This window comes from Peromyscus californicus, unplaced genomic scaffold, assembly GCF_007827085.1.
Source record: "Peromyscus californicus insignis strain IS unplaced genomic scaffold, ASM782708v3 Scaffold_8__1_contigs__length_139910024, whole genome shotgun sequence".
In the NCBI taxonomy this organism is placed as follows: domain Eukaryota; kingdom Metazoa; phylum Chordata; class Mammalia; order Rodentia; family Cricetidae; genus Peromyscus; species Peromyscus californicus.
Genome location: NW_026294606.1, coordinates 129,939,962 through 129,965,672, shown reverse-complemented (window position 1 = coordinate 129,965,672; position 25,711 = coordinate 129,939,962). Strand labels below are relative to the sequence as shown.

The 25,711-nt window shown below is 41.8% G+C and overlaps 1 protein-coding gene across 1 annotated transcript in view; it reads right to left on the bottom strand.

The window, feature by feature from the left end:
• Positions 1 to 21,888, bottom strand: part of Il15 (interleukin 15) — a 71,442-nt gene extending 49,554 nt beyond the window's left edge. Inside the window, exon 1 of the mRNA XM_052728756.1 lies at positions 21,438 to 21,888. The gene's annotated coding sequence lies outside the window, so the exon portion shown is untranslated. The remainder of the gene's footprint in view (positions 1 to 21,437) is intronic.
• Positions 21,889 to 25,711: the final 3,823 nt, after the last annotated feature.

Below are 25,711 nucleotides of genomic sequence, written 5' to 3'. Positions count from 1 at the left end.
CGGGAGGGATTCTGCAGGAGCAAAAGGCAGGGCTTAAAGAGATAAATTTACATACTGACTGACCCTCCTTTCCTCAAGATTCTGGTTAACTATGGAGCTGATCATTCTGTTAAAGACAAGACTTGTGTGGAGAAAACATCAAATGTAGGTCTAAATTGTGTCTTTATAAATCTTCCCTAAAGTCTTCAAAATTTCCTGTAATAAAATTGACACCCGTGTTGACTGTAACTCTAATAATAACTCAAAGCAAATAGGTTGTCAAAAATACTTGTGGGCTTTATATTCAATTACTAAATCTAAGCAAGATGATAATAGTTAGTGGTATGCACCTGTTCTAAGATTCTCCACTCAGGTAATTAGAAATATAATATATATAATGTCATTTATTAAGTATATCTGCTTTTGGGGGATTGGTTATACTATTGGAGAAGGTTAAAATCGTCTACCTCCTATTTTGATATTTGAAAGCACAGGATTTTATGCTTTTTAAAAGAGTAAAATAATAAATTCTAAAATAATTAAAAGACATCTTTGGCACATTACAGAAGGACTATTGCTATGAAGAATGTCATATTTATAGCTTCAATATTATCTTAGATAAACTTTTTATCGTTACTGAGGTAGTAAAAATTTTAAATTAAAAAAAAAAGAAGAGGCGCTATGTTGTCCAAAACTCTCAAGCGAGTCTTGTAAGAGGGTTTAGATTCTGGCTCTATAACTAGCTAATAGACAGGAAAGCTCTCCTTTTCATCATTTCATACCAGCAGCCCACTCCAAGACCTCATCTCTGGTCTGGAAGACTATACCAGGAAGAAGAGGGAAAGGCAGACTGTCCTCACCATCAAGGACATCCCTATTAGAGGGTTAGTGCTCTCACAGAAGCTAGCTACTCCCTCTTCTTTTTTGCCCGCTTCTGTGCCTTTCTCTCTCCTTCCTCCCCATCATGTAAGGGGATAGCCAGTGGCAGGAAAAAACATCTCTCACTAGAAAACAAATCAGCTGGTTTCTCGTCCCTAAAATTCCAGCCTCCAGAACTGGAAAAAAAACCAAATTCTATCTGTTTAAAACCCCTCTCCTCTAGAATTCTGTTATAATACCCACAGCTGACTAATACAAATTATACCACATCCTCACCAGTCAGGATAGTTGATTTGCCCACAGGGCCTCTCAGCAAAACTTTGTGTATTTCCCCTGATGGCCTACTGTGATTACTATTGCTGTGATAAACACCACGACCAAAAGCAATTTGGATTGGAAAGGGTTTATTTCAGTCCTCAGTTTACAGTACACCGTGAAGAGAAGTCAGGACAGGAAATTAAGGCAGGACAGAACAGAGGCCATGGAGAGAAACTGCTCACTGGCCTCTTCTCCATGACTTACTCAGCCAGCTTTTTATACCACCCATACCTCCTGCCCTAGGGTGGTACCACCCACAGCGGGCCTAGCCCTCCAACATCAATCATTAACCAAGAAGACGCCCCTGTAGGGAGGCCAGTGGGGTGTTTTCTCATCAGAGATCCCCTCTTCCAGATGATCCTGGCTTGTGTTGAGGTGACAGAAACAATCCAGCACCCCAGGAAACCCAAGTGATCTGATGAGCTGCAGGACTAAGGGAAGGAGCTGAGAGCTGAGAGGGAGCAGGTGGCCTACTGGACACCCTATGACAAACTATCTGTTAAGGAGAACCCACCCCTAAGGAAGGTCCCCCCACCTAGAAGTCATCACCCCTGTTTAACAGCAAAGAGAAGCAGTTACCTGCAGAGGATGGTCCAGGAGAACTTGAGCCCCTTAACCCTCTGCCAGCCTCTCAATCTCCAGCTTGAAGCCGTTAGAACCAGAGGAGGCTGTACACCAGAAAGCCTGGTATATGGACTGTGCCTTACTGATATTTACTGTACTCTTTCCCTTACTGATCTACAGGTCTGGCTTGAATTGGGGCAACATGGGCATAAGATATCAGGATCAGACTAGATAATTAAGTAGAGTGAGAATAAGAGAAAATAATAAAAAGAAATGATAGGAAATATATATAGAAAACAAAGCCCTGTGTATATCCACAGAAAGGGAACTGGGAAACACTGTGTGCCTTTTGAGGTTTAAAATCTCAGTTTGAATGCATCTATGCATTCAAGTGTTAAGTGTGAGAAAGTAATAACAAGACATTTAAAAGGGTTAGACAGGAGAGGTTTAGATATTCTGGTTAATAATTTATCAAAAAACTGTAAAATATATTCTTATTTTGTATAATAAAGGTACTTAGACTAGGTGATGCTTGGTAAGGGAAACGATGTGCCTGTCACTTAGCACTCTGAAAATCTAACACTGTTTCATTCAAAGGAGATTAGAAATATATTTAACTGAACACTATCATTCTTAATACAGTAATCAAGTTAAGATGTTTTGGGTTTTTTGTTGTTGTTGTTGTTGTTAGAAAAACTCTAGACATGGTGAGTGACTATTACCTTCTCTTAACATCTTTTCTGTGTCTGGCTTTCCAGTTCCTAATCTAGTGAGTCACATCTTGAAAGTATACAGAGCTGTGCTGTGGTACACAGTAGCCACAAACCCATGTGACCATCTGGAGTAAATTAAGTGAAATAGCATGAAACCAGGAACCCACTTCCTCACTGGAGCCCACTGCATCTCAAATGCTAAAAAGCTGCATGTGGTTAGTAGCTCCACATTGGGCACTGCAGGGTCAGTGGCTTACATCATCACAGATGGTCCAGGCTCAGGGCAGAACTTGCCTGCAGACAGATGCGAGTTTGAAACCTGACTTAGCCACCAGCTGGCAATACCACTAGGTGAGTTAATTCAAAATATTTTCATCCATGGAACTGCGAAAGTGCCCATACCTACCTCACAGGATGGTTATGCAATTCTGGTCATGTGTGCAAGCTCCATAAAACAAGCCTTGGCACACAAAGAACACTCAAAACCATTATTATGTTTATACTGTAATTTCATTTCTGTAATTGTTTCTTGTAATATTAATGGTGATTAGTTGACTCTGATGAAAACTGTGAATCAAATCTAAGAGAAGGAACAAGCAGATACGCCCCTAAGAAGACGATGTTCTACTGAGAAGACATATCTCTAGATAGGATTTAAAAGTTCTCAAAAAGGCTCTCAAATGTCATCAGGAAATGGCCAAAACCTCACAGCAGAACACAGGGGGCAGAGATGGGGAGGTTTTCAAAGGTGGAGAGTTTAAGGTAAGTTTCAGATAACACAAGGACCTTAGTGGTGGACAAACAAGACTAGAGAAGAATGACAGGGATCACACCATGTGGAAAGAGGTGGGCAGACAGAAGCCCGGTAGTCCTAGCTCCTCAAGAATATCCATTTTCTTTCCACCCCACAGACAAAACCATATCGGGTTTATTTGTAGATTCCAGCACCAAAATAGTCTGGTTAGCCTTGACTTTACTAGTGGTCAGTTCTAAGTGTCTTCATTCCTTTACATATTATCTTTATATGATAAAATTGTTATACATGTATGCCACTTTAAATTGTAGAAATAGATACGGAAGGCTGTTTCCTGAATTTGCTGTTAAAGATAAACTACCTCCCTCCAGTTCACAGAAATGTAATAAACACAAAAGATTCCCAGGTATGCATTTAAAATACAGGCTTTGCTTTTGATTCCTTCTGGTATTTACATAAAAAGATCCATATAAGATTTATTCTTCATTATATAAATCAGCAGCAAATCATCACTAAACAATTTTCCAGTGCTGCCACTAGAGATAATTGTTTAACTGTTGAAGTGTACGCTGTGATTTATAGCAGCCACACTGATACCAATCTCAGTGCGATCACTCAGCACTGCCACAGAAGATACACCTCATCTGTTTGTCTCAGGAAATATCGCACGACAGCTGTAATGACGAGGACTTGCTATTACCTGCTGATAATATCCCGTCAAAAGAAACGACAGCTTAATGCCACAGCACAGCTCCTTCTGGCAAATACCAGACTCCACTATTTCTAGTGCCTCCTGCAGAGGCATGGCAGCAGGACCGCCACAGCTCTCAGAAAGAACGCCATCAAATCAAGCAATCTAGGACAAAGTCATTCTTCTATTAAACACTGATGTACTTTTGACCAAAAAACCCCTTGATGCCTCTCCAGTCTATAGACAGTCTCACCAGGACCGACCGCCACTCTTCCGTGCTTTAATTGTTCCTATTGCTGAGACCTCAGACTCCACTCATTCTGAATACTTGACCTTTTGTGCATTGTAGAGTGGTTTACATTGTATGTCTGAATCAACAGAGCAGCCACAGATTCCTGGAGTGGTCCCGGGCATCTTATGTCGAAGGCACTGCTTGCTGGGCCCCTTCTCGACAAGGAACGTCTAATAGCAAGCCAGCAGCTTGCTGAACTGCTGAGAGCCAGGCTGTTTCTACTAACAAAGTTTATTTGCTAGTTGGCATAGTAAACTGCTGAGCTCCTGTGTGGTGAATGTGGCTGCTGGGTTTCCTCTCCCTGACCTGGACAGCAGAGTCCATGCTGTCAACTGCTACTGCTTCGTCTCTACAATGGTGGTGGGCAATTATCTGGGGAGAGCCTGTAGAGCACTGGCCCTCCTGACAAGGACTTAATTTATAATTATATCTTCTCTCCATTGGCCTCATTAACTACTCTTGTTCAAGTAGTTATCAGTGGGCCAACTATTACTCCAGTAAAGTAGCATGCATTAGGCCATTACTAATTTTGGGCATCTTTACCTTAATTGTTTTTGATGTTTTCTCTGCTTTCTATCACTTCTCTCATCCTCTTCGGATCCAGTGTAAAGAACATGCCATTTCTAGCCATCAGCAAATACTGGCTCACTCCTCATGGAATCGCGTTTGCTACACCCCAAGATTCGACCCCTTCCAGGATTGGTCACAGGATGCTATAGGTGGTTACAATTTTGTTTTTTTTAAGATGTCAGGTCTCTTTCGAAGGTTATGCTTTGGGTTTTGCTTTGACTCGGTGAGGGAAGAACTGAAGGATCTAGCAGATAAACGTGGATAACTTGCCTCTGGCATCAGGACCATCTCTACATAAGGAAGGCTACAATCCTACACGACTGAACTACTGAAAAGCAGATTCTTTAACACACACAGGTTGGGGACAAAGGTGACTGAAAAGGCTTTTTTATAACTTAGGACTTAAAGTATTCTTGAAGTTGAGGGCAGGAGTGGAAGGAGGGGAGGGAGAACTGTGGTTGGTATGTAAAATGGAAAAAAAAAACTTTTACATAAAAAAAAATCCTAAAAGGCTCACATGATCCAGGTGTGGTTCCTTGTGCAAATGATGTTTGGAGGTGGAGTTTAGGGGAAGTATTTGGATCTTGGAGGCTCTGGCTAGTAATTATTATTGTTGTTCAATAATAATAATTGGGTTATTCTACTGATATCAGTATTTGAATAGGTTGTGTGGAGGTGGTAGCACTTGGAGGCTGGTCCTACGTGGGGGCAGTGGGTGACTGAGGGAATGCCTTGGAAAGACCATTGGGTCTCTTCTACTTTGTCATGCTCTCTGCCTCCTAGCTGCCAGGGTGTGAACAGCTCTGCTCTCCCACTCACTTCTGTCATACACTGCTTGATCACAGGCTGAGAAACACTGCAGCCATCCAACTGTGGACTTTAACCTAAACTGCAAGCCAAAGTAAATTCTTCCTTTTTCCTCCCCTCCACTGTTTGTCATAGTAACAACAGCAATAAAAACTATAGCACGGTCATGCGAAAACAGAACATACGAAATGTAACAGCACAGCCCACAGCTTTCTAGGTGAGTAATATTCAGCATATCCCTAGCATTTGATGGTGTGACAAGAATTCATTTCTAGGATGTAGAATCTCTCTGTCTTTGGATGTGTTGTGTGAACAATGGTGGCAGGTTTACAAACTTCTAGTATATTCTCATGCATGCTACCACAATTCCATTAAATTACTAAAACTATAATAGTTGGTATCACACTGAAGCTGAAGAATTCTTGATGAAATCTGGATCTTCCCTAACTTTAACAAACTTCCCTACTTTATGAAGTAGATGGGAAGCCAAGAAACATGAATTTTTGGTTCTGTTTCCGCATGGCTTCATGACATAGGACAACTTATCTTTGAAATAAGGAGATTATATTGGAGGTGATTCTAATTCAGTGTCTAAGGACCTCCTATGGGGTCACACTTGACTATCACAGCATATACTGAATCCAGATATGTTTTTCCTTTCTTCAGAATGCCAGATTTAACAGCCCAGGAATTTGGTCTTATCACCTTAATTTTCCTGCGGAGAAAATACACAGCTTTTGAATGCAGAGTCTAGATTTATGCAGTGAGGTAAAGTCTGGATTTGACAATGTGTTTTGGGATCCCCCCCACACACACACACAACCATCTTTCACTGGTTTACGTGGCCACCAGGAATATATGGGCACTATGCCAGTTTGCCCACACTAACTTCAGTTCCAAGATGGCTGCAACTTGTCCTAATTATCCAGAATTACGATGATTGGGTTTGCAACTCCACGTGGATTGGCTACATATAAAAGGGCAGTTATTAGCAGCTTTTGAGTTTTTTGTTTTACATTTTAGAATTAACTGTCCTATACCATGACGCCGTGAACCAAATGCTACTACAGTGTTGTGACTATAATCTACTACGTGCAAAGAGCTCCCTTGAGGATCAGAACCAGGCACTGGTCCAAAGTGCTCCTCCTCCTCCCTCACTGTAGCTCAGTTACCGCCCTTGCTCCCTGACACTTTTGCTAAAGTCACTACACTCTCATTTTTACAGCATTTAGACTCCGTCGTTCTCTGTCTCAAGGTGCCATTACCGGGGTCTTCAGCACTCCTTTCAAGGTTGGAGTGGTGTTCTACTCCTCATCATGTCCTAGGAATATTCTTTCATATTTCTGTATTAAATTCAATCTTTACGCCGGGCGGTGGTGGCGCACGCCTTTAATCCCAGCACTCGGGAGGCAGAGTCAGGCGGATCTCTGTGAGTTCGAGGCCAGCCTGGTCTCCAAAGCGAGTTCCAGGAAAGGCGCAAAGCTACACAGAGAAACCCTGTCTCGAAAAACCAAAAAAAAAAAAAAAAAAAAAATTCAATCTTTACTATGTTTTTCTATGCATACAGTTTTGAAGGACCACATTCATGCCTACTCCTCTCAGAGCTTGACGTTAGCTTTCTTTGCACTACTGAGAATACACTGCCATGTTTTCTTACTCTAAGTCATCTATTCAGCCCTCAAAGAAGCCACAATTTATTGTGGAGACTGTGTTCCAGCTGTGCGAAGTTGTATGATTTGTTTTACTAATGTATTATGCTGGCTAATGATAATTTACTATTGAAAAGTATCCTATTTTTTCACCTCTCTGGTAAACTTGCTGAACTCCCTAATAAAATTTATTAGCCTGTTGTTTTACATGAGTTTCATCTCTAAATTATGAAATTTTATATTCTCTTCTTTACATATTTATATTTGTTACTAATTGTCACCAGTGGAGATTACTAGCAAACAATAGTCTTCATATTAAAAATAGAATCTAAAGTGAGACCCGAGTTCAAGCCCCATTTATACCAATTTCTCACTGAGAGCACACAGCAGGTCATTTAGGTCATGGCGTTTCAGTGTATGAATATGAAATTAGCCTTCATAAGTTGGAAGAATTGATTAAGTTAAGGTCTTTGGCACTATGGAGAAGAAAGAAATGTGTATAAATATTTACTGAATGGAGTTAACAATGAAAGATTCACAACCCTGTCTTGGAGGTTTATGGAAATAGTCCCCCAGGGAGCCTAAAGACCACTGGATCAGGTTTGTGTCAGGAGGAAGAACCAGACATACGCCAGGGGAAGGAGATGTTGGATGAAATAGTGCATGCCCAACAAAGGCAGCATGTCCTGATTCCTGGCTGTCAAAGAAAACAATGTGTACAAAGCCATGCATTGTACACAAGGGATACTCTACTCCAGATATACAACTATTAACTTTTCCATTAGATAATACATCTCTGGAGGGTTTCATCATCACTTCTGTCTCTCACATAGCCTGGCAGAGAACCGCGCACAAAGAAAGGGTTCAGTACACAGGCACTATTGTCAGCAGACCTTCTGCCCTGCTGTTAGTCTTCCAGAATTAAAATCCTTGCCTTAGAAGAGCTATTTGGTAAATAACAGTAGCTGGGGTGAAGAAAGGCCAAGGTTAATAAGATAAGTACATTCATGCCAAGTCAAACAAGACATCAGCAAAACTATGTCACAAGTTTCTTCACAGGCAACCACTAGGACATTGCTTTACAAGAGTAGCATCTAAAACTATGAAATACAGATTTGTAAATCTAATCATTGGACTGACATTTAGAAGTGACATAATAATACTAAGACTGTATGTTTGATCTTTTGTATTCTTGGAAGAAGAGGCACTAGATAAATTATATACTAACAGTATATATTTTTAAACTTCTCTTATCCTCTTATGCTAAATTGTTTCTAAAATACTTGGCAGCTAGAATTAAGAAAACAAAAGGACTCCTGTTTGAATGAATTTAGAGATTAGAGTGGGCCATATTTCAATTTTCTTTCGTTTATGAAAGTGTTTTCTTTGAAATAGAAAAATTACCCACTCTAAAATAAAAAAGGCATGAAATATTAAACAGCCCTGGGTTGGTTCTATTATGTTTCCTTAATTCTAAAACATTCACATTTCTAATAATGAATCCAAGTATTCTATATGTATCCTGGGTCAAATGAGGCTCCCAGGAAATCTGAGTTCATTTCTTGACCCTGAAAATAAGGAGTATACCGGGAAGAATTCTCAACAGTCATGTGATCTGATTAGGGGTAATTCATACTGGGTCAAATCTAACTGAACACGCTTTCTCAGACACTTAGCTCTCTAACATTCAGCAAGAAGGAATGGCTTAGAGGCAACAAAAATGACATTTGTAAAGCCCCCTTTTTCTTGAAGGCAAGGTGGCAGGTATACAAGGATTCAATGTTTCAGTGTCAGCCCTTCCAACCCCATCATCACAGCTCTGCTCATCCTGTGGACCTGAGAGGAGGGGCTACATGAATATGTTTCTATTTAATTAAGTATTATCTAAGTTTTTTTTCCATGCATGCAGTTCTGAAGCATATAGTTCAACAAATAAATAACATGTATTAATAAATCAATTCTCCTTAAACTAGCTCTTCTTTTTCTTCCCAATTGTTTTTATATTTGTGATATTTGTGTTTGTGTCTGTGTGTGTTTGTTTTGTTAGTTGGTTGGTTCACTGACTGGTAGGTTGGTTGGTTGGTTGGTCGTCTGGCTTTTGAAGACAAAGCATTACCAATGTAGCCCAGGCTGGTCTTGAACTCAGCATCCTTCTTCCTCTACCTACCAAGTGCTGAAATTGCTTGGTAAGTTCACAAATGTAGAGTGTAAACAAATTTCCAGGAGCAAGACAGGAAATTGGGTTGAAGTTTGATTTTGAATGGAAAACTTCATACAGAAACTGACTCTTTAAATACAGATATGTAAGAATAGGCACAGGTGGATAGAAAGGGTTTCAGAAGATGGCGGACAGAGCAAGTTTGACAGGCAAGCAAGGATGTGTGAAGTTTAACCTTCTTTCTTGAAGACCTGGGAACTGACCACAGCTTTCCTGAAGACTGTCACTGAGCTCTGCTTCTCCCAATGTAACCAGTTCTGTGACAGTTCATTGTGTATGTGACCTGCATCTTCAATACATCTCTCTGCCTCCTGGAGAAGGGTCTCACAACTGGCCACAACTGACAATTTTTTACTTGCTAATTTACAAGCTATGCTCTAGGTCATCTGCTCTCCATGTCAGTACTCCCAATGACTAATATTTTCAACTGTATGGCCTACTTGTATCACAGTCTTGAGAGTCCAAAATCAGTTTCTCCTTTTCTTGTTTTAGGCACAATATCTATCCCTAGTACCTTTAATTTTTCTATCTCGTAGGACTGATATCTTAACCCTCCCAAATCTTCTCTCATGGCTCTCACTGATTCAAAACTTGCCAAGTGCTTAGAATACAGCCTGTACATTCTAGACACTCAACATTACTAGTGACTGAAGAAAATAATTTGATGGATAAAGTCAATGATTAGATTCTCTTTGAACATAACTCTTCTTTCTTTTCCCCGGTAGTATTATGGTTTGCTGTGGGATGTTCTGTATGGCAAATGTGTTGCTAATTAGTCAATAAATAAAACACTGATTGGCCATTGGCTAGGCAGGAAGTGTAGGCGGGACAAGGAGGAGAATAAAGCTGGGAAGTGGAAGGCTGAGTCAGAGAGACACTGCCAGCCGCCACGATGAGAAACAGCATGTGAAGATGCCAGTAAGCCACGAGCCATGTGGCAAGGTATAGATTTATGGAAATGGATTAATTTAAGCTGTAAGAAGAGTTAGCAAGAAGCCTGCCACGGCCATACAGTTTGAAACCAATATAAGTCTCTGTGTTTACTTGGTTGGGTCTGAGAGGCTGTGGGACTGGCGGGTGAGAGAGATTTGTCCTGACTGTGGGCAGGCAGGAAAACTCAAGCTACAATGGTTGTTCGCTTATCTGGTTGATTGGTTGCTTGCATTTGAAAACAAGGTCTCACAATGCATCTCAGGCTGGCCTTGAACTCAACATCTTCCTGTCTCTGCCTATTGAGGACTGGAATTGCCAGGTATGGACAATCATGCCTAGTCTCCCCTATTTTAAACAGGTTTGTATTCCTTGGTAGCAATACATCATTCATTCATTCACATGTTCATTCAAGTTTCTACTAGAAACTACCACATGCTAGAACCAACAAATGACAAAGCTATGTAAATGAAGAAAACGTTCACAAGTCATTAAATAAACCTTATATACAAGTCCAGAGTTCCTTTTTATGAACATAAATAAAGCTCTGAAAACTGAATATTTCTCTGTACTTGATCAGTTAGTCAAACATGAACAGATATGCATCTCTTTTTAAATTGCTTTTGAATTGGTATCTGACTTGGTGTAAGTTTTATTGTTGCCACTTGTACCATAAAATATCATCTAACTTTTAAAAACCTGGAAACTAACTCTGTGTTTCCAATTCCCCTAGAGTTTCCGAAGTATTACAAATGGGGTCGTGTTAGACAGCAACAGAGGCATAGAAGAATGAGGCAGGGACTGCTGTAAAGCATGTAATTTGAAGACTGTCAATCACAGAACGCTGCTATGGAAATGGGGTACTTGAGTCAAGCCCCAAAGGAGGTAAAAGAGAGTGGACATATCTCAGATAAGAGAATTTCGGGCAAAAAGTAATAACAAGTTCAAAGGTTCTTAGGCAAGAACATAGCATTATGGTTGATAAGTATAAAAGGATGTCTGTTAGTCAATCAGTGAAGTAAGAAAAAGAAGAATAAATGAGATACTAAGGATACCAGTCATTGTAATTGAATTTGGTTTTTACTTGGAGTTAGAGAAGAAAGCAGAGGACAGTTTTTAGGAGGACAGTAGCATGACCCAGTAGTTTCTTTTCAATACCACCCTGTGTGGAGCATAATTTCCAGAAATAGCTACCATAAAAGCAATGGCTTCCAGCCTGTGGCTATGCATTGCTGTGGGATGTTCTGTATGGCATATGTTAATAAATAAAACACTGATTGGCCAGTAGCCAGACAGGAAGTATAGGTGGGACTAACAGAGAGGAGAATTAAGGGAACAGGAAGGGATGGAGGAGACTGCCTGCAGCCGCCGCCAGGACAAGGAAGATGTAAGGTATCAGTAAGCCACGAGCCACATGGCAAAGTATAAATTAATAGAAATGGGCTGAATGTAAGAGTAAGAGCTAGACAATGATAGGCCTGAGCTAATGGCCAAGCAGTTTAAATAATATAATCGTCTATATGTTTATTTTATAAGTGGGCTAAGTGACTGCCGGGGTTTGGCGGGACCCGGAGAGAAAACTCTCCAGCTACAATACATGTCAGTCTACTCGTCAAGAAATGATGTCTATGCCCTCTAATCCTGAGTAGAGGATGACCTTATAAGTTCTTCTTCCCAGAAGAACAGCACAAGTGTGGCAGTGAGAACTGAATTCCCAGTCCTTACTTGTTGGCCGCTTATCCTTCTGTCTCACAGGAGCTGAATGTTATGTAAAGTGAATATGAGCTCCCACCCCTTACCAAGAAGCTATCTGCAATTGATAACAACTTACAAAAGAAAAAATTAGTTTTCTCCAATATGTATGTTTACCACACTTAACAGTAGGTCACATGCCCAGCAATAGATGACCAACACAAAGTGAACTCAGGGAGATTTTTGTAGGCTTTTTGCTTCGTTTGGGCCTTTTTGGTCATAATGGTCTTTTGCTTGTATATTATGGTTTCCAATGTTGTGCTTTTATGGGTCTTATGTGTGTCTGTGTATATTTCTTGTGTTTTTACTTTTTAAAAAAACCTCTGATTTGTGGTGTTTTTGTTTGTTTGTTTGCCTATCTACTTACTTTGTATGGAAAGAAAGGGGAGTGGAGCTGAGTGGGGAGGGAGTTGGGATGGACCTGGGAAGATAAAGGGGAGGGGAAACCAGGATAAGAATACATAGTACAAAAAAATTTCTTTTAACTAAAAACAACAACAAAACCAAGTCTGACACCCAGAAATCCTCAAATCCTCATGCTGTCAGGAAGTTCACTCAGCAAGAGGAAAAAAGCCTTGTGAAGGACAAATAAGCCAGTCAAGCAACACGACCAGGAACAGATACAATGTTCCATACAGACAGCCCTGTGTCCACCAGTGCCTTGAGCCATATTGGACCCACACTCTTGCTGAGGACACTGGTATTGAAGGAGAGGAGAAGACCATTACCATTGTTCTTTGTCCAAGTCTTTAGCGCCCCAAAATCATTTTTTTAAAGTTTATGACACTAAGTTTAGGGTAGCAATTTACATAAGCAATTAATAGATCAAGCAGTAGAGAGCAGATAAAAGGCAAAGACACTGTCAGTAAAGACTGGTGAGGTGGTGATGTTCTGTTCCTGGAGTCTAAAGAAAGGACAATTCATGCTACATTACATTGCAGAATGTTATTGGTAGTACTGTGGCCTGCAATAATATTGAAGGAAGAAAATGGACTTATAAAAGTGACAATTGGCTGAATTTAGCTGCTAAGACCAAATATAGGAGCAGAAAAATATGGGAGTTTCAAGGTGGCTGTGGTGGGCCATCCTTGTAATCACACCCCTGGAGAGGCAGAACAGCTGCATCACAAATCAAGACCAGTCTAGAGACGTAGCAAGTTCCAAGGCACCATGGACTACGTGACACTCTTTCTCACAAATGAAGTACTTGCCTAGTTAGAAATAAAACTGATTTTCCTCCTTGCTTGTCTAGACATCAACAAATTCTCAAAGAACCACATGGTCTAGGGGCAAAGATCGTATCTGAGGTCCATTAGAACTGTGTAATCTCAGGTTAAAAATCAAGCACTTGTGTAGCTGAACCTCTCGTTAAGACCTGAGAAAGTTTTAAGGTCACATCTTGCAGATCTTACCAGTCAGTCTAAAGAGCTCTAAAACACCTTATGGGCTCTCTCTATAGTATTCTGATTCATAGACAAAGTAAAGAGGAGCCAGTCTCGGGAGCACTGTACTAGTATTTTTTTTAACGGAATGGACCTCAACAAAACTCAAAGGAAGGCTCAAATTTTTAAAGATATTTAAACTTAAAAGCAAAAACAGAATACCAGCAAATATATAAAAGAGTGCACAGGTGGTCTAACTCTGAAAGCAGGAAGTACACAACTTAATTGAAAATGTTAGCTATTTCTTAGGGAAAGAAGAGTAAATGTCCAAGGAGCCAAATATCCAAAGAATGAAGATAAAAGGCCAAGAGAACTGTTCTCTGGTACTTAGCACTCTCTTTGGTGGCTTGAACCTGGGCAAACAAGGCCTAAATATGAGGTGAACTAAAGGCTTGTGCATTGGCCAACTTTATTCAGAGCATCGGACAGTTTATACACTGAGGGTTAAGAAGAGTCACCTGAATAAAGCATGCTTTTCCATAGAGGTATATGAATAAGAAGAGCTGAGGCAAACTCACTCCTATCTGCTAAACCTTGGAGGGATATGAAAGTACATTTCAAGAATAATTCTGTGTTCTGAAGAAAATGAGATTATGAGTCTTATTATCTTGGAGTTTTCTCAAAAGTACCTAGAATGCCTTTCACAGGACTCCATTCTTGGACTGTGGCACTCTGGGAACAAATCTGAGCTTTTACTAGGCACATTTTCTGCTTTGAAGACGGAGAGAAATAAGGGAATAGGCTTGGCTGGGTTTAGAATTGCTACGGACTGATGGCTACCACAGCCATTCTTTGTCTCATTTTAAAATGGCACTATCTATTGTCATTGTCCTGATTATGTCATATCACTGTGTGCTGGGGGCAGGAGAAAATGGCTATCTTTTTAGGTCAGAGATCTCAGCACTCAGGAAACAAACAGCATCAGAAAAAAAAATATCCATCATTTAAAGATCTAATTTTAAAACTTCAAGCCTGAGCTACAGACAGTGATATAATAAGTCACAGGTAGGAGGAGGCTAAGAGTGTCAAAGTCCATCATTACTATCATTTAGATACTGAATGCTGTTCAAAGGCATGGCTAAGTAATCTGGTGGCAAAGTCAGTGTGGGCATGAGAAAAACAGAAATTAAAAATAACTCATACTGACTTACTCATTGGTTATTTACAGAACTTAAAGAATCAAATTATCACCAAAGAGCATAGAAAGGTAGATTATGGAGTAAAGTTGAGAATCCAATATATTAAACATCTAATCAAGGATGATGGACAGACTTTGAATGTGAGTCTGGAGTTCATGTGGGGGATCATGACTAGAGGCATAAATTTATGAATCATCAGCCCATGAAAGCATTAAAATCCATGAGTCAGGAGTCAGGATGAGATCACCAGGAGAGGAAGTCCATTTAGAGATCAGGTTTAAGAACCTGGCTCTGAGACTTTCCTATATCTACATGTTGAGAAATAAACAACTAGTTCAAGAGTGAAATAGTTGCTAGTGAGGTAATAGATGGGTACAGGGTAGGGAGAGACACATACAAAGAGAACCAAGAACTAGCCTGTGGAGTAAACTACACCTAGATTCAGTGAATCTTTAGCAAGAAAAGTACACTTTCAGAGAAGTGAGCATGTAGCGTGTAACAGTTTCCTCCCAGATCCAAACTTTCCATCTTCCAAGAAAGCTCCTTAAGACAAAAAGTAAACAACTCAAAGTTGTTTCAGGAAGTCCCGGAAACCCACCAGATTCACTAGGCCCTTCCCTCCCAGAAAAACCAATCAAGACGGTTGAGAGTTACTCTCAGAAAAGTCAAGACAGACGTGTTGCAAAACAGACTAGACCAGCTGCCTGATAGAAGCAGCAACCCCATGTGCTGCCTGGAAAAGCCTCAGACCAACTGAGTCACCTGCAAAGGGCACTCTCCAACCCTTTGAGCTGCCAGCAGGCTGTCACCTTTTGTCCAGCTTTGTGAGCTGTCATCCATGTTAAGTGAGCTTTGGTGTCTCAGCTAGCTGTCTTTGAGTCATTTTTGCTCCTATAAGTGACCCCTCACCCATATTTCTGTAAGTAAAAAGAAGGACTTTGGTGGGATACATAGTTTGGTCAGTAATGGGCTTCATATCAGGGATGAGTAGGGGTGTGTGTGTGTGTGTGTGTGTGTGTGTGTGTGTGTGTGTGTGTGTGTGTATGTGTGTGTGTGTTTCATCCCCACAGGAAAAGTCTTCTCCCACAACAGTATAAAATTTTTCATATGGTGGGATAAAAACCAGATATAGCGGAAAGAAATACAACAAAAAAAGTTTAAAAAAATTAGGCTAATTTTTCTTTATAGGAGAAATTAGGATGTAGGTGACAGGAAAGGTCTCCTAGGAAGAAAGAAGGCAGGGAAAAATGGCGAGAAAGGGTAACTAGAGTTATGTCCTTGAGTGAAAATGGGCAGAAGACTGTACACTTGAATTAACTACTTGAATTTCCAGATGATTTCCTTAGTTCTAATTTGTCTTTTCCATCAATAATTCTATCCCAAAATATTTTCCTCAAATATTGATCTTATTACCTTTGTTGAACATTTTCCCCTGTGACTTCTGTCTCCTACTTCCTTATAGCCCTGTTCATTTGTGAACTTCCTGGGTGATGTGGTTGACTTCTACTGAAGTTAATACAAATCAACCCTATGACCAGCTCCTGTCTAGGCATAAAGAATACACTGTCCCATCAATGTGTGTGTGTGTGTGTGTGTGTGTGTGTGTGTGTGTGTGTGTGTGTGTGTGTGTACAAGCCCGAGTATGCACGTGTATGTGGAAATCAGAGGTGAACATCAGATGTTTTCCTCAATTACTTTCCACCTCGTTTTGTGAAACAGCATCTCACAGATTCACCTAGGCATGACTCATGAAGCATGATGGAATGACAAATACATAGAAGAGAAGAGGCAGCATCCAGGAGCTGGCACTGGAGGATATGGTGAGGAAGCGTTGTTTATGCCAGCCATACAGACACTCAGTTCTTTCAATCTCGGAGGACCCTCCACAGGAACCAAACCAGGTTCTTTCATGCTCCCACTCTGCCGGCTTCTCCAGAAGTCCGGGGGAGGGTGACGATGAGGCTGAACCAGGTCAGAGCTCTCCTGAGCACCCAAGATCTGACAAAGGGGAGAAGACACAGGGTTCCAAAGGAACTGAAGAGCCACACTCAGTGCGTGTGGAGGAGCTTCTCACGGATGAGCCTGAGTTCTGCTCTCCCTGTCCCTTCTCAGGATTACCCTTCCCCTCCCCCACCCAGAGTCTCACCATGTACCTTGATCTTCCCTGGTGCCACATACAGGGGAACTGTTCACATAGGAGACGCCTTTAATCAAAGAATTGACATTCCTGTCTTCTCTGCTGCTTTTATACACATTTCCAATAGCTCTTAGTTTTATGCCTAGTTCTTACATATTAAAAGTTCACAGGTTGTTTGAGTTATGCATTAAAAATATGAAAAATAACCCAAGAGTAGTCTTGAATAATAAAATGTATTAATAATAATATTTCATTTTAATTTTATGTACTTACTTTTTGTTGTAGAGAGCTAAGAACAAAAGTTAAATACAGTAGGGTTGGAGAAAGGATAGTTCAGTTCTTAAGCGTTTGCTTTACAGGCCTGAGGACCAGAGTTTGATCACCAGAATATACGTTTCTGTAAAAGAGTGAGGCATGTGGACCTGAGACTGCAATCCAGCCAATGCCTGGGAAGCAAAAGCAGGCACATCTCTACAGCTTAACAGCCAAGCAGCCCATCCCTACTCATGAGTTCCAGGCCCATGAGAAACGCTGTCTCAAGAAAAAATAAATGATGGATGCTTGAGGAATTACCCCCCTCCAACACACACACACATACACACACACACACACACACACACACACACACACACACACACACACACACTCCTATACCCAACATAAACACAAAACAAAACTGGAAAAACATACGTTTAACTATGAAGGTTTTCAGCGAAGGGAAGTTCCTTCACCACTCAGAGCTTGGTCATGAGTTCTCAAGCACTGCTTCGTTTTGTACATTTCAGGTGGAAAGTACAAGAGTAAACTGTCTATCAAGAAATATGACTCAATGTTATTGGACACCAGGGACTTCTCTGGGCCTCTTTCTGTGTCACAATGAATACAGCTCCCCTCCCCCACCAACCCTGTGTTCATCACTTCTCCCAGCCCCACCCTTGATCGTTTTCAGTTTCTATTTCTTCATTTGGCAAAATAATCTCTGTCATCCTCCTAATCTGTTCTGCGACCTCTGCAGACATAGGAGAAATGAGCATTTGGAGCAAACACACATATTTACAAACAGATACATAGATGCCCATCATACTGCCTCTCTATAGGCCTCTCCCCTGCTGTGGGATAAAACACTTCCAATCAATGCACACAAACACTCCAGGAGAATGTGTGCAGACACTGACAACAGAAATGGCTCAAGGAACCTCACTTCCTGTTCTGACCCCAGCACGGGATTCCTTACTTTCAATTAACTTTCATTATCATTGTGTGTGTATGCAAAATGGGGTGGGAGGCAAGTGTGCCCTGGCACACGTGTGAGGTCAGAGGACAACTTCATGGAGTGGGTTCTCTTTCTATCTGGACATGGATTCCATGGTTTGAACTCAGGTCTCCAGGCTTACTACGTAGCCAGATCCTTATTCAACAAGCCACATTGCTGGTCCCAAGTAACACTTAAGAAAGAGATAACATTGTTTAATATAAAGCAAAGTAATCACTCAAATGATGGCCAACGCCTGCCTCCTGGCATTATTTCTCACTGCACTGAACACAAAGATCATGACACCCACAAAAACAGCATTGATGGAGTCAATCTTAACCTCGGTGTCTGGCTAGCTGGACCCTAAGAAGGCCAATGTCTCCCTAGCTGGACCCTACTCCACACTGACAATGCCTCCCTAGCTGGACCCTACTCCACATTGACAATGCCTCCCTAGCTGGACCCTACTCCACATTGACAATGCCTCCCTAGCTGGACCCTACTCCACATGGAAGGGCATGGTAGTGCCACCTTTTACTCTTTTCCTTTTTGTACAGTAGGAATAAACATGTAATGCATTAGAATTCAGTGGGGCTGTGCCTATGACATGCCAACATGGTGCCTGAGGCACCAGAGCCTCCCTGTTAGTAACTTTCTGGTTCACATTTGGTTCCTTCTGAATACATTGCTAACAATTTTTACTTCAGTATCAGTGTCAGGATTTCTAGGCTAACCTTGCTTTTCCAGTCAATGTAATCCAGATATAATTTAAAATAGCCCTTCTATCTGCTGACAGCTGCTAAAATACACACACATATATTCAAACCTACATGATATATAAATATGTACATATATACATGCATGTGTAATTTTGAAATTAGTTAGCTGAAACACAATATAAAATAAGTATTAATTGCATTCTACTTCTCCCAAAACCCACTAATTTTCTCTCAACACCACTATAGAATTTTTCCTCCTACCAATGCAAAAGCAGCACAAACCACAGCAATACTGAGTTGCAGCCATCTCCTGCTGTTGCTGGAACCACTGAATAGGGGCGTGTAAGAGCTACTGTCGGGGCTGAGAGAAGGAGCATGGCTCCTTGTCAACGGTACCACCTTAGTCCACTAAAGAAGCCATCTCACCAAGCAGCTATCACATCTTCACTCAGGATGTGATAGGAGAATCTTCTTTTCCCATCTCTCTTTGAGTGCTAGCTCCCTACTTGGACTGATGGATTGACAAGTAGAGGGATTCAAATAAAGAAACCAATCCAGATTTGCCCGTTATGAGTCATTATTAAAAACCTGATATACATTAAGCAGATATTTTCATTCATGGGCCATAAATTTCCCTAAGGGATCAAATACATGCAGATATTATGTGATAATTAATCTTTTAATATATAATTAATAATATTAGCTACAAAAGTTAATTTGAAACCCAAACTCTAGCATCACAACATTGGCCCAAACGAAGTAGTAATCGTCACTGTCAAACTGTGGGAAATAGTTCAATGAGAATAATTAATTTTTTTATCAGCTTTGCAATCTCAGGTCTGTCTGGGTTGGAAGAGGTCAACCCTCCCAAGCCCTGTTTCCTTGCATAAGTTATTGAGTTAGTTTACACACTGATTACCATATGCACTACTATTCATATTTAGTCCATTATGACACTTTCTAAATATGTGTATACTTAGAACAATATTGGGAGCTTAGAATTTAAGTTGTTGGCTGTTACCTGTGTTACTACCCAAAACCCAGGCTGTAGGCTGAAGACAGTATTTCCTGTGTTGTCATTAGTCAGCGTTCAGAACAGTTAAACAAAAAAACAAAAGCAGAGAAATTTAGGAGAAACCAGCCAGATGCCTAAAGTCTAAAACGTTTTAAAAGGCTTGGATCAGACACCCATTTCTAGAGCTGATTAGTGTCACAAACATTTCCCTCAAGAAAATCCACAAATCTGCAGCATTCCTTTTTCAGCTTTCCTGAAATTGCTGAGGGGCAGCACACCTTAGCTGGAGTGCTTCCCAAGGTCAAAATCCTCCAGTCTCCAAATTCTGCTTCAACAACCTTAAGCTATTGTTTTTTCATCTTCAAAATTAGTTTACAAAAATATATGCCAATGACAAATTTTATATCACGCAATACAGCCTGGGACATTTCCTATCATTGAAACCAGACTTAAACAAGAAAGCACCGCAGTATTTTCCCTTTAATCCACCGGCAATCTACAGGAAAATTCCAAGCAGAACTAGCTTCCCATCACACTGTAAAGCTGCCCCCAGCAATACCATCCAAGCTATGAAAAGCCTGTCATGGACCTGAGCGAGGGAAAACCTACTCCCTATCAGGTTGCAAAACAGATCATAAGGCAAGAGGACCCATGGGAGTCGGACTCCCAACTCCCAGAAGATAAAAGAAAGAAGCATAAGATCAGGGCGTGCAGACACACTTATAATATGCCTGAAGCACTTCCTGATGCTTCGACGTCAAGTAAAGCTCTTAATTTTATTCTTTTCCCTCTAAAAGCCTCAAATGACGCTTTGTCTCTCGTCCTGTATTTCTATTGACAGCCCTCCCGGAGTTGCCTCCTGTCTTCTGACCTGACGCCCACAAAGCTTTCTGTAGGAAATCCTCTAAATTATTCAGTGCTGATAAGGATCTAACTTGCAGCCTCTGCACAGAAAGATAGCTAAGCCTACTCATCTGATTATTTACCAAATCAAACTGGAGGACCTAGCCAGTTTGATAACCTCCTCTACTACAGAAAAGGGTGAGGGTGAATGATAGCCACTGGTAGAGACCTGCCACCAATGAGAGTATCAGAAATCAATTTAAAATCGCCAGTGGAAAGTAGATGCAGGCAGTCACTTCGTTTCCATTTCCACTCTGGTGACTCTGGTAGAGTCTGGAACCTGCATCGTTTACAGTGTTTACATGTCCTTGGGAGTTAGCATAGCCTTAAATGCAGGGGTTATAGAAATTCTTTTGAGCTTCGCATCCCTGTAGCGTTGCAGTCTCAAAACCACTTGAAAAAGTTTGCCGGTTTTTCATCTAACGCCCTCGTGAGTACGGATTTGATTTTAGGACAATTCGCTGCCCTCCGATCTGGCATTACAGACAGACAACTGCGATGATAAGCATTAGGTGATTCGAGCTAAGTTGTCGCTAATACAGACCCAGGCCTATGACCATCCTTACACCTTTCTTTCCCTAGAAGACACATCTTCATCAAGGAAGAGGTGGTTTTTGCAAAGGGAGAGAGCGAGAGAGTCCAGAGCACGCATCCATTCACCAGGGCCAGCAGAAGTTTGCAAGGGGGATGTGGCGAGGAGAGAAGCGCTGGTACCTTTCCTGACCTCTCTGAGCTCGGTTAGATGTGGAACTCAGCCTTCCAAGCAGCAGGGTCCTGTCTTCGTCCAACTCTGCCACTGGGCGGGGGCAGACAGACGTGCGTTGCTCCCGCTGGGCCTGCCCTGGCAAGGTCCCTGCAGCGCGGAGGTGCACCGCAAGCTGCGGGACGCAGCTGGCTGGAGAGACTCGCAGGAGGACCGGCAAGCTGCCCTATTCTGCAGAGGGGGAGGGATGTAGAGGAGAACCCCGAGAAGAATGTCTGGACAGAAGGCAAAACGCTCTGAATATAGTGCCACTGAGTACTGAAGTCTCGGTCAAGAGGGCGGGGCAGCTTGGCCCGCAGCTGGTGGGGAGAAGGGTGCCTGAGCAGAGCCAGAGGTGGGAGGGGCCCCGGGCGTAGGCTTTCGGGAAAAATTCCATTGTTGATCCACCACCACCAGCACCACCACCTCCCATTCTGTACCTCCATCGAGTTCTGGCTGCAGGGTGCAGGCAGTAGCCAGTGTGAACAATCGAGGTACGAGGGGGGGGAATCAGCTGGGGTTTCCCCTTGCGCTTTCCAGCCGGGGAATCTCAACCCCATCTAAAAGAAAAGTGAAAGAAAAAGAGCCCAAGCTGAGGCGGAGATCAACATCCTGGAGGAGGCTGCGGGAGGCGCACCCGCTCCTGGGCCACCGCACCAGGTGCCCACATGATTCTGCCACTGCCAGGCCCCCAGGGCTCAGAACCTGAAGGGCAACTGAGAGCAGAAAGCAGTCCCCGCCCCCTGGGCAGTTGGCCACAGCCTCTGTGTGTCCTGGAACGCCTTGGCCTTCTGTGAAGTCTCAAGGAGCTGGCATGAGTTCACAGGTTGCATACATCTACAGCAGCTGGCCTTGCGGGGAGGCTGGAAGGCTTCCCCCAGAAAATCTCGGAGACCTGGACTCAGCCTGCACCGGGAGGATTGGGTCTGGAATGGGCGGTCCTCCAGAACAACCCTTGACCGGCTGCAGTGTCTGGAAAAGGGAAGTTTCTGAACTCTTGCTAGAAGCTGTGTGGAACCTTTGGGCTAGGAGAGTAAACTTCCACTAAATGGATCCCTCTTGGATTATTTTTCCAGCCTGATTTGTAGTTTAATATACAACATTGCACTTGACTTTATCAAGACATGGTTACAGCAGCATCTTTAAGTTGGGAATGATTGCATTAATGAGGAGTCAACTACATGTCCATCTCAAGCAGCTCAGGCAACGGGAGAGCCCCAGTTCCCAGCTTTGCAAAGCACGTCTGAGAACAGCAGACATGTGAATCACTGAAAAGCCCCACTGGCTTGGGTTTCCCAAAGCTTTTAAGAAATCCAGGAGGAAATAACAAGGACCCTGGCACTTAGTTGAAAATGCAGCTGTGTTCTCTTTGTATCATTTTAGAAAATGGTAAAACTAAAATATTCAAATAATTAAATATTAACTGTACATGGCATTCCACATAAAAAAAATTTTATGAGAAGTTTGAAGTTTGTGAAAACAAACTTATCTTGTGTCACATCAAATTTTATATTTGAAACAAAATCTAATAGACGTTTTGATAACAGTCACTCCAAACTTTACTATAATCATCAAAAGTGAAAACACATATTTTTATAACCATTCACAATTTTGCTATCATTATAAATTATATCTAAAGAAATGTAAGAATCTGACTGGAGTAATGGCTTGGCGTTCAGAGTGCTTGCTGCTCTTGCAAAGGACTGAAGTTCCATTCCCAGGATCCCCCGAGATGGTCCACAAACATCTGTAACTCCTGCTCAAGAGGATACAACAGCTCTGGCCTCCTGAGGGACCTGCACTTACACACACACACACACACACACACACACACACACTGGAGGGGGAGGCGAATATATTTATTAAAAAATCGAAATGGAGGAATCATATTTGTCATAACAATATAATGAATTTTCTTGAATCATGCCAATGAGTTTCAAGCCCAGTCACATTTCCATCATGGTAAGTTGAAGCTCTGCTTTGCCAAATGACATGTACTGAGAAGGGGCCTGAAGCAGGGTTGAATTCCATCACAGGGATGAAACAGCAGTGAACATCCCAACATATGAGCTACATAGAGGTGAACAAGTAGGTTATACCTCAAACCTCAGTTTGGTCCGCTGGTAGAGGAGCCACATGGCCAACAATAAGATACTTCATGGACCACACCCAGTACCTCCGAGCAGGGCCAGATGTTGCTGCCGCCAGACGACACAATAGGTCCCAAAGTGTCCTCTTCTGTTCATGTGCTCCTCTGAGGCATATGCTTTCAGAAAGACTTCACCAGCCCTGGGATTCAGGTCATGCTGGCTGTCCCCAGGACTGATCAGGCAGCCCTGCCTGACAATACACTTTTAAACCTCGGCAGCCACCACCTTGTGTTACATGTTCTGAGCTAATAGAGAATTTCCATAATACTTTATGAAACCAGTGAGCGCTTCATGAGCTGAACTTTAAGGAATATTCTCAGCCTATAAAAACAATAAGACTGGACTATAACTACTGTCTACACACACACACACACACACACACGCACGCACGCACGCACGCACGCACGCACGCACACGCGCACACACACACACACACACACACACATATATATGACTACTCCATAGATATATAGAGTAGGCTCTGGACTAAGATGCTGAATGATGTATGAAGTGTTTATGCAGATTTGTGGTAAAAGTAACAGCAATAACAATAAAGTCAAATGGAGCATTGTAGCCACAGGACTCATTGTGTTCTTCTAGTGCCTCTCAGATACATAGGGCAAATTTGTTTTCTTAATTACAGATTTAAAAAATGAAGTTTTTAATTACTCGTGAGTGCCTGCAATCCAATGACTTTGACTTTGCAGCGTAATTTGTTTTGTTGCATTTCAAACAGAAAATTTTAATATATACAACTTGTATTTTCACTTGCCACAGGCTGTTTGGCAAGATATTGAAAATTACTCACACCAATGAGCAAGTAAATTCCACTGCATAAATTAAAAGGAAAGACCAAGATTGATGAAATAATCTTAAAATTGCTGTAAGAGAACTTTCACAATTACAACATGAGAAGAACTGAAAACCAACTAACTAGAATGCATGGAAATCTCCATAACAGCGATTTTCAGAGGATGAACAAGGAAGTCAGAGTTGAATAAGTTAAAGAAAATATCTGATCGTTTCCCAAAGATTGCCGTCTTTAAAATAAATTACTAGATGGGTGTGGTGACTCGTACCCATCTGCCAGGGCTTAGGATTCTGAAGCCACAAGTTCAGTGTTTACCTGGGCTGCCTCAAAAAAAAAAAAAAAAAGCAATGATTTAATATTATTTCAACAGATTTTTGAGTAAAAGAGGAAGAAGTTAAAAGTTAGCTCGTATGATTTAATGAATCAGCGCATAGCAGTGACCTCATTTATATCCCCGTAAGGGTAAGTTGGTGACAGGGCAGAAAGACATTGGTCTTTGGATCTTTGGAAAGAGGCTTGGCCCACCTCAAGTTTCCTTGACAGTATGTTGAAAATGTGCAAATCTGAAAGATGCACTGGTCCTCCCCCCTCCCTCCCTCCCTCCCTCCCCCTCCTCTCCCCCTCCCTCCCTCCCCCTCCTCTCCCCCTCCCTCCCTCCCCCTCCTCTCCCCGCTCCCTCCCTCACCCGTCCAGGTCTTTCCCTCCCTCCCTCTCCTCTCCTCCCTTGCAGTAAGGAAATTCACTTGCTTGTCAAGATGGGTTAGTTTTTCAAAACTTGGGGGCCTGTGAGAAGTAAGCTGTGCTAGCTATTCCTCGTGTCTGTCTTACACAGTGGTTTGGTCCTATGTTGCTATTTTTTTAATTATTTTTAGTTTGATTTCACACACTGCTGGGGCACACACACTATAAAATTCTATGCATGCATACAAATCAGCATAGATGTTAGCACATGTGTGCTCTCAGTAACATTAAAGGTATGTAAGACATCATCTTAGTTTTATAAATGTTAAGTCGGAGCAGAGGGAGATTATTCTGTATTTGTTTCTCTCTCACCGTTTTGCTCAGTTTTTTGTTTTTGTTTTGGAATGTTGGGGTACATGGATTTTTTTTTCCATCCACCTCATGTTACAAGGCAGTTGACTGATGCATAAGGTCTCGAACTTAAGAAGTCTAGCTTGAGAACCAACCTCTCTGCTCTGCTCCTTCTAGACTGATAACTACAGGTCATTGCTTCTGAAACACAGGCTGTTCTTAAACACAGACTGGACAGGAAACAATGGAGGGC